This window comes from Astatotilapia calliptera, chromosome 16 (assembly GCF_964374335.1).
Source record: "Astatotilapia calliptera chromosome 16, fAstCal68.1, whole genome shotgun sequence".
Taxonomy (NCBI): domain Eukaryota; kingdom Metazoa; phylum Chordata; class Actinopteri; order Cichliformes; family Cichlidae; genus Astatotilapia; species Astatotilapia calliptera.
Window position 1 is genome coordinate 11,902,533 of NC_137437.1, and position 10,740 is coordinate 11,913,272.

Sequence of the window (10,740 nt, forward strand, 5' to 3'; positions counted from 1 at the left end):
GGTTGGGATATAAACAGCAGTACAGAATACCCCCGTAAACTCCCTGGGCAGATAAAAGGGACCTCATCTGATCATAAGGTGTTCAAGATCAGGAGAGCACCCCGACGAAACTGTCTGTACATCAGTGCACCACCGTTTGTTGGTCATTGTGCACACGCCACCTCCCCTACATTTACCAGAGTCCTTTGTTCTGTCCTGGTGGTCAATGGAGAGTTCCTCGGGGACAATGGCCACGTCAGGGATGGAAGGGTCCAGCCATGTCTCTGTGAAAACAAAGACTTTGTAGTTCTTAATGTCCCTTTGGAAAGTCAAAGGAGATTGCAAAGAAAAGCGTCTGGACTTCTTTAAGTTGCTTGAAGACGTTTCGCCTCTCATCCGAGAGGCTTCTTCAGTTCAGAACTGGAAGACACAGCTTATCTCACAGGAGTAACATAATTTTACTCACCCTTCCATTCACTACAATCGTCCTCTCGTCCCTCAGCGCATCAGATGACTACTCAAGCTCTGGGTTCATTGCTTTTCCTCCAGCAATCAAAGAAACACACTGAAAGTCACGCCGGCGCTTCAGAGAGGCCGAATGCTGACAACCTTCTAGCAGTTTTCTCACCATCCGACATGCAGCCCGCTACGTTGATCCATCCAGTCAGCTCATCTCTGATAAATCCAGTTATGAAGTGATTTCGGAGGCCCGCCACTTCAGCAAAAACCAGTGGGGTCGCCAACCAGCAGGGTCGCCCACCAGCGAATGAGCAGCTCCTCTCATGTCACTCTGAAACGGACCCACACGCTGAGCAAGTTAGCCGAAAAGCCGACAGACATCAGCACCGAACCCAGAAGCCACACCGTACCCATGGTCCCAAGCAAATCGCAGCTCCAACAGCAAAAGCTACAGCATACTTCATAGCTCCACCCATCTGGCAGCGCCAGTTAGCAGGGACAAGCTCAGCTTTGTGCTCCTTCCTCCTAACACCATTTACTGGAAGCTGGAAATCTGTTGCTCTACTGTTTCTCCATTGCCGTGGTGTTTTCTATCCCTCATTTTGCTAAAGGGTTAACTGATGGCACGACCATAGCTGGACTGGCCATCAGGCATTTGCCCGGTGGGCCGATGGTGATTTTTTGTTTTTATGGGCCGATGACTTCATTTTATGTATTTATTTATTTTTGTAACCGTATAAACAATGAAAGGTGGTGAATTGGCCAGATGCTGGCTGATGTGTCAAAATAAGTCAGTTGTTTAGTGGTGGCTATAGCAGAGCTTCTACAGAGGCCAGCAGGTGGATGAGGGAAAGGGGAAGCAGGAGGAGGAGAGACCCGAGGCGGCCGCTGGTCCGAGCTGAATTTCAGGTAAGAAGTTATGACCTGCAGTCTAGCTGGGTCAGATATAAACCAAGTTTAGGTGTAGTTCATTTTCATTTTTACAGTCAAGAACTTGTACTGCGTACTAGCTAGCATGACAGAGTTTCTATACAGCTGGGTGGGTGCTATGATGTTACTGATAGTGAACTTTATTTTATTCATAAGGTTAGTTAGTAGAGTTGCCAACCGTTCGGTAAAAAGTGGAATCGTCTCGTATTCAGAGAAAATATTACACGTTTCGTATTGAGGTGAAAAGGAACAGTTTGTACCGTACTTCAGCTAGAATGGAAAAAGACACAAAGCTGGAGTTATTCTGTCTTTACGCTGTCAGCTGCTTCTTCTTCGCTCATTCTCTCCTCCTGCCTCTCCTGTTTCTACTTCAATCATGAAACTGATCAGTGATCAGCTGATCGGCTTTTCTCTCTTGTTTGTTTATCGCCCACTTTGCGCCAGAAAGAGGAACCCAGCGGATGTCGCGCTAAACAACAGCAGCACGTTTAAGCTTGATCAGCTGTTGTTAGAATTTATTTAATATTACTTTCTAGTATCAGCTGATGTTTGCTGGAGCCACAGCTGTAAAAGCTGCTGGTCATGATATGGTTTGGTTATCTGGTGAGAGGGAAACATGAAGATGAAACCAGGAGATGTCCTTACTGGATCATCAGAGCTGAACAGATGATGGAGAAACAGGTTTACCTTTTAGGTGACATGAATGAGTTGAAGGGAAGTTATGAACTGTTTCTGAGAGACAAATAACACCAGGATCCTTTTTTAGGTAGCTGACAGCTGGTAACTGTGCAGGGGCGGGTCTAGCAAAGTTTTGCCAGGGGGGCAGGTAGGGCATTAACAGGGAAAGGGGGGCATAAAGAAATACTTTTCTTTCTTATTCTCATTTAAAATGTCTAGCTTTTAATAAATAATTATCTGAATCTTACAACTAACATTTTAATTTGATGTAAAATGTATAGAAAATCATACATATACCAACAAGACAGTGTATATCACTGTCACAACAGCGTTCGTTTTCATTCCAAGGCTTTATGGCTTTAATACCTGGTGGGCCGGTCTCTAGTCAAAATGCCTGGGCCGATTTTTGGTCCCAGTCCAGCCCTGGGCACAACACGCAGTGAATTAATCTGAGAAGGTGCATTAAAAAATAAATGGCCGGGCCAGCGGTGCAGGGCTCACAATAACATTATCAGCTGATGCATTCAACAGAGATCTATTAAAGTTTGTTTGCTGCTTGTGTGATTACAGATGCAGGGAGAGTTATGCTTCCCAGGTTTCCACTGATGACTGAGCCTTCAACCTGCAGCAGATAGAGGACGTTCAAGAAGCTGCTGCTGTCCCCGTCCAAGAAGATGCCACGTTCTGCACCCCGCACTTTCTGGGCCACCAGCTGGACGTCATCGCCGTCGTCGTCGGCCCCCACAACTGTTTCCCCGTCGCCGCCCGCACGGTCGGCCCCCAGAACTGTTTCCACGTTGCTGCTGTTGCCGTCCGCACGGTCGGCCCCCTGAAATGCTTTCCCCTTGGCTCCTGTACTGTCGGGACCGGGGTCGGCCCCCTGAACTATGTTTCTGGACTCTATTCCCTGCAGCCCATGGTTGTTATTGGCCCACCTGTTTTGTGCTTTTCATGGACATTTTGTGTTGGACTATTTTCTGAGTTCCTGTGATGGACATTTTGGTTTTGTTCCTTATATAAAAGAAGAACTTTTCCCCTCGGTTCCTCCTCCATCAAATCTCTTTCAAGTACAGGGCAATTCAAAATCGATTTAGGCTACGTCCACACGTACACGGGTATTTTTGAAAACGGAGATTTTCCGTTTTCGTTTTAAAAAATAATCCCGTCCACACGTAAATGCAGAAATGAAGGAAAACGCTGCTAGGAACATGCCAAAGCAACAGGTGGCGATATATTCCCAACCGTGCAGAAATGTTGGCCAATCAGAAGTCTAGAAGCCTCGGACAGTAACTGTGTGTGTATATGTAAGCATTTAAACACTGCAGAGAGTACAATTAACAGTAACAGTATTGTAGAAATTCATTTCACCGAAACAATAACGTGGCGCACAGTGCGACGTCAAAAAAGGCGCACACCTTTGACACTGCGTTTTCTCTGTTTTCTCCATTTTTCTCGTCCACACCTAAATGCAAAAACGAAAGGTGCAAATGCATAGAAAAATCTGCGTTTTCAAAAATACCCGGGTACGTGTGGACGTAGCCTTAGTCTGTGTGTGGATGGATTTATGTGGATGGACTAAAGAATTTTAAATGAAACATGAAAGCACATAGTGCTCAAAACTTTAGCTGTCTGTGACAATGAACTAAAATAATAATATTTGTCAGGTTACATGGTTGAAAGTTATCACTTCATAAGATCACTCAGCAGTAACATGATTGTAAGTACAAGCTCCTGTTTGACTCTCTAAAAAAACCTTTCATATTTGAATGTCCTGAAGTGCACAGTGTGATGTAAAAAAGTAGAAGCTAAAAGTACAAAGAGTATATTATATTCTGGATCTAACAGAGATCCAGTGGAGAGAAGCCCAACAACTACTCTTTCAAGAATTTTTAGATGAAAGGAAAGTTGGAGACTGGCCTATAATTAGCTAAGGCAGCACGCTCAAGAGATGGCTTTTTAAGTAAGGGTTTAACTACTACCAGTTTGAAGGCTTGTGGTACATCATTCATATGATTGAGCCATATGATTATTACTCCATTATAAAATATTATATTTTTACCATATGTCATAAAAATTATGACTGTCATAACTTTTTATTACTTCCTATATTGTGTCCTGTGTCATAAATCATTTGCTTCACAGAAAGTGTGTGAGTGTGTGTGTGTGTGTGTGTGTGGGGGGGGGGGTTCTCTCTAGCCTGGCTACAGTCATGAAGAGAAACCTAGGGTTTTCTTCAAACAGTGATGAATACTGAGATGTTCTTGCTTTTCAGAGGGCTTTTTCATAAAGCAGCAAACCATTTTTTTCAGGCCAAATGATGATCTTCTAAATTTGGGATACATCATTTCCTCTCCAGCTTAAAAGTTATCTGCTGTAAGTTGTGCATTTGAGGGTTATACCAGGGAGTCAAGTACCTCTGACTTGAGGCTCTCTTGTTTTACAGGAGCTACAGTATCCAGAGTCATACATATAGTGATGGGGTAAAATTATTAACAAGATAATAATCTGGTTCTTTTCCATTTTGAGAGAAGATAGTTGAGTCTAATAACAGATTAAATGCCGTGCTGATGGGGTTATTTTTAGCAACTACATGGATGTTAAAATCTGCAACATCATAAAATTCTACTGGAAAAACAGAAAAGCTAAAAGGTATCTCAACTCTCCAGAAAAACAAATGTAACAGGGCTCTGGTGGGGCATCATTGTTTTTTTTACATTACTATTTAGCTAACCAGATACCATATAATATGAAACTGATTAACTCAAATCCAGTCCACAACTCCTGGATAGAATTAGAACAAATAGATTGTAACAACCTCAAATTTCCTCTCTTACTCTTTTAAATGCAATAACAGTTTCAAAAAACAGTTGATCTCCACCTCAACAGCTTGATGGAAAACCCTTGGGATTGCAATTCTTTGGCATAATCTCCAATTTGGCACAATCCAGATTTTCAGATTAACAGAGCAACTCTTCACTTTAGAACATGGGAGAAGAAAAGAATCTCACATTTTCATCACACCTTTATAGATACTAGGCTCATGTCAGTCTCTAAGCTGTTTCAAATATTAGACAAAAGAAATATTCTCTACTACCTACAACTTAAAAATGCAATTAAGAAAAGATTTCCTATGCTTCACATAACTGTACAAACACCTACATTTGCAAAGGACATCTCACCTCTTTTCCCAAAAAACAAAAAAACTCTCTTTCAACTACATAAATAAATTTTTGTCACAAAATCAATATACATACCCATCTCCATGCTTGACTTTGTATTCAATGTATTCAAAACACTGCAGGCACATATTTTCATGCGCTACGGCTGTGTTCACCTGTTCAGCACTCAAACTCTTTCCTCTGTCTTGGGCTGCAGAATCCCATTGTCTCCTCATTTGTGCTTACTCATTCACATAACTTCAATTAGTCTTCCAACCAAACAAGGTAAACCCACACTCAAAGCCAATAATACTTATCAACTGGAAAAAGAAACAATCACTGAGCATTAATCATTGGTTGAATATCCTAATTGAGCACATATCAATGGAAAGAGTATCTGCCTCTTTAAAGAAAAGTATGACACAGTTTATTGAAACATGGTCTCCATTCATTAACTTATTAGATATGACTCTAGAAAGCTGATTTTGCCTGTGATCGAATTCCACAATGGATATTCTTAATTGTCCTTTCTAAGCATATCATTAATTCTAATTGGGTCTCTATATTGCTCTATCGTTAACTCTTCAATTCTGTTTTGCAGTTTCAAGATCTCAGTCAGGATTGGTGGCTCTGACTCCACTTCCGTGTCTGACGTGGGGTTGGTTTTGGACATCACCTGTCTTGATTCTTTTAATGCACAGTACTAGTTTAGCACACATTGACACATTTAACTCATAACTATATCTATGTAATGCACAGTAGGACTCTCTGTAGGTGTTAAGGGCAGGTTGGGATGCTGTTGGCGAGTCACGTTGCTGGATCAACTGGGAGAATAGGGGTTACGAGACTTGTGGGTTGGTCATATGGAGGTTTATTTTATTTTCCTGTATTGTCTCTTGTCACCAGGTGGGTCGAGAGTGGCACTGAATACGTGGGGCAGTGGGGCCGGAGGCTGCCTGATTCTTTCCGACTTGGCTCTCCCTCCCCTTTTCTTTCCATTGATCTGCCTCACATGTGTTGCCTGTGTGTTCCAGCCCCAGGGTCCTCCCTGCGCACCTGCTCCCTTGTCCCTTTTTTCCATCTCTCTGTGTTGGCGCTGGTTGGTAATTCTTTTCTGAGCCCCCCCCCCCCCCCACCCCCTTTCTGAGAGAGAAAATAAAAGAAGAACTAATCCATATAATCCATATCCATAATCCAATAATTGGCTGCATGATTCACCAGCTGACACTCCAGGAAGGACACACACTATTGGCGCACTACCCCCTAAGATTTTTTTGCCATGGGGTTACAATGAGCCTTCACATTTCTTTTTGGCGTTGTTCCTTCTTGTTTTCCTCTTCCATGCAAGTGTCATGACTCACTTTCGGCAGTTTTGCACTACATCTGGGTGGTCCATTGAACTTTTCATTTCTTGGCCAAAGGCTGAGCGTAGAATGTCATCACGAGAATGCTTTACTGGGAAATCTCCTGTGGAGTGAATTACTGCAGAAGGGTCTGCTGAGACATCACAGCCATCTTCTCCTCCCAGAGTCGGACGAGGTTGACTGAGCGTAACAAAAACACTACAGATCTCTATCAGTCATGAACGCACACTGCCCCAAGACATTATTAAACCCCGACCAATCTGTTCCCAGAATTAAGGGATGCATCAGGTGGGATTCTGACCATGGCCTAAATTCTTTGTGTTTTGCCCTTGTAGTTCATTTCTGGCAGTACTATGAGATATTTATGAATGTCCCCATGCACACACCTAACCTCCACCCACTCTGCCTCTTTGATGGGTTTGATGGACCAGAAATGAATGCAGTCCCTCCACGAATTGCTCCATCACCACGAGCTTAGCCAGCTCAGCCTCCCTTTACCTGGGACCAGGTTGTAGCCATCGAGTCACCACATCATAAAGATCCCTGATGTGTGGAAAGGGCCAGGCCCATCCAGTTGTCCTGAAAGTGGCGATGGTGGTTCTCTGGGTGAGGCCTAGGCGATTCACAAATAACCAGCAGCCATCTGCAAAACAGGCAATTTTTGTGCTTTTTATCAAAGTTTAATTTACCCATTACCCCCAAAGAATATTCAGTGGTGTTTGACACAATAATAAGAGGTGTGCTGCAAAGCCCAGGAAAGACGGAATTAAACTGAACTAAATTTGGCTACATATAGGAAAATTTTGCTTAAGCAATAAAGTTAAGAAAGTTTATTTTAAAATCCTAGATAATATATACCCAGTTAAAGACATTGCAGAAGTTTAGGCCCTGCATTAGCATTTCAGTTTCAGAGTCTTAGGTGACAATGTATGCTAGGTGATCGCCTCACATAGTCTCTCTCAGTTATAATATGTTCTTAATATGAGTTATACACTAAAAAAATCATCTGTAAAATATATCATTTGTTTTATTAGTGTATATATGTGTTATAATGATTTACAACCAGTGTTAGGCAAGTTACTTTGAAAAGGTAATTAGTTACAGTTACTAGTCACTTCTTCAAAAAAGTAACTGAATTAGTAACTGAGTTACAATATCATAAAAGTAATTAATTACTAAGAAAAGTAAATATTGTGTTTCTTTAAAAAATGTTTAAATATGTAAAACAACTTGAATCCAGCCTTAATCAAAGTTACTAAAACAATAAAAAATAAATTACTAAACATACTTGAACATACTAAAACATATATGCAACTCTTTGTTATAAAACTAAATATATAATTGAAGTAAATAAGCACCTAACAGAAATAACTAACAGTAAACATTAATATATATGTATACAAACTATTCAAATGTTACTGTGATAATATAACAAAACAGCAATCAGATAATATTTTATAGTTGTAGAGAGAATTATTTTTAAAAAATTTGTAATAAATAATACAATAAAACATAAACAGGCTGCAGCTGACTATCAAATAAGTATTAAATTAAATTATGCTTTTAGCAATGTAGTGCAAATTAAATGAGCCAAACTGTAACAACTTTAGAGAACTCTGGCTAAACAAGTATTTTCTTCAACGCAAAAGTAAATAGTTGAGGTGATTTCAATTTAATACTGAAAAAGTACACTGTATAATAAAACTAAAACGTTTTTATAAGGTATAAAAATGTAATCAGGTAATACAAAGTGTCAACTCCATGGCCATTTACAATCTATTTGAAGTTCTTGCAGTAGATGTATATGTATGTCCTCTGCTTTTTTAAAACATGAAGAATTCTTATTTGTCACATCCACAAACCCCTCACATCCATTCATCCTAGCCGTTAAAAAACCAGTGGTAGTATCTCAAAACAAGGAGCTTCTCATATTTCTCATCAGAGAGTCTGTTCCTCTTTGGAGAGAAGACGAGCTAAACAGTCCAAGGCTAAAGAGTGTGTCTACTGGGGCACTGGATGGCGTGGCTGCATTGTATCTGAGTGAAATATTCCTTATCAGTACATATCTATTCAGAGAGTCCATTCCATGTGATCCTGATTTGAAATAATCTATGACTTGACTTTCTGCAGTAGTAGAGGTGTCGTCCTCATCTTCAAAGGAAAAAAAGTCATCCTCTGTGGTTGAGTCTGTGCTAAGTTGGCATGTTGGTGTGCTGGTACCTGCTCGCTGGTCTTTGTCAAGGACAATTTTCCGGCACCCTGCCAGCAGACTTGCCTTGGCCTTGTCTTTCCTTTCCTGTGTCCGCAGGAAATGTAGTTTGAACTTGGGCAGAGTCACAGCAGCCAAGAGAGCATCTTCACTTTCCAGTACCTCTGAAAATCTTGTTTTCTGAAAGTAAAGTATGTAAAGCATATATTATACAACCTATCTATACACATAAACACACACACCACATTATATATCATGTGCATCTTTAAAAATATATTGCATTTGACATTAAATTTTTCATAATTGTTCTTTTTAAAGTTCTTACTGTGACGACTGCCTCTGGAAGATTTTCAAGAATTTGCAGGTCACTGCTCAACTCCAGGGTCATAAACATCAATGTCTCCAGTGTGGGTAGCAGTATCCCATAAAAAGTGTTGTCTTCTCCCTGAAGAATGTCCAGGTCCACTGTAAGTGGCCTCATGGCAGTGCAGTACGCCCTGATGAACTGATGTTCCCGCTCTGTCATGGCGGTCAACCCAAACTTGGAGAAGATGGTGTTCAGCTCAACCAGAGAAATCTCACAGATTTGAGGCAAGGAATCATAAAACAAATTCCATCTTGTAGTGCAAGGAACTAGCAGTTTCTTTCCAATAATGCCATCCACTGTCTCTGCAGCCACTGTTGAACGACTGGCCTTGTTCCATAACCCTGTTCACTTTGTGGTAGCACTTCTATATACTGCCTTTGTTTCTGTTTGTGAAAGTAGCCACTTGTCAACATCATTACAAGAAACAAGACTTAATGTGTGCGATGCACATCTCTGGTGTGGCGGCAGAGTGATCATCACACCTACATTATCATCATTGTCATTATCATCACCAACACTGTTTGTAAAAGTTACCTCATCCTCATCATTCTCAGAGTCATCCTGCTAAACTGGCTGGTACTTTTTGAAGGCCTTGACAAAATTAGAGCCATTGTCCATCACAGTTGATGTTATTTTGTGGGACATGCCATAGTGTGAGTGAATGTTGCTGGTATCTTGGCAATAAGAGACTTGAAGGAATCTGACTCGACTGTTGATAAAGGCAGCATGTTCTCAACGACATACCTGGCTATCAATTTGTTTAATTCAGTCTGTGTCACAGTCACAGATGTTTGTGGAGAAGAGAAATCAAGCTTAGACTGCTTGGATTGCGTCACTCCATCTCCATTGCTCGCTGAGCTCATGTTAGCCTCACCTGGGTTTGAGCTGTGCCTGCTAGCATCAACACCATCATTCTTGGCGACCAGTTTTGTTGAAGCATGTGCCGTTGAGCTTCGTAAGATTTGAATTGCTTGTAACTGATGTGGAAAGGCACTTTGTTCCATGGCATAGGCTACATTTTACATACAGATTCTTGCCTTTTATCTCTTTGAGTGAAAAATGTCTGTACCTCCACTTAAAAAAATGCTAACTTCGAATTATCCATTGATTTTTGTTACTGTGCTATCTGTTTGTATGTGAACATCTGCCCAAGTCTACCACTGATTGGTTTTCCAATGACTACCTTACTCTTACCCAGCCAATCAGCAGCACTCGTGCGATTCTTTTGCCCTCCTACCTCCCAGTAAGCGGAAGACAGATGGAAAAAATAGTAACGCATCCGCACCGCATTTTTCTTGTTAGTAACGGTAACGGTGTTGTAACGATAGAAATAGCAATTAGTTAGATTACTCGTTACTGAAAAAAGTAATGCCGTTAGTAACAGTGTTACTTGTAACGCTGTTATTCCCATCACTGTTTACAACATTATATTAGGCAGAAAACTTAACAAATAACTCAATGAGGGCACTGTATCATGTTTTGAGGAAAAAAAACTTCACCTGCTTCATTCAACTTCTGCTGCTCCTGGGAAAATATCATATTTACCAAACCACATATTAATCACGTCTGTCAAGAACTTCTCCAATGCAGCACCAC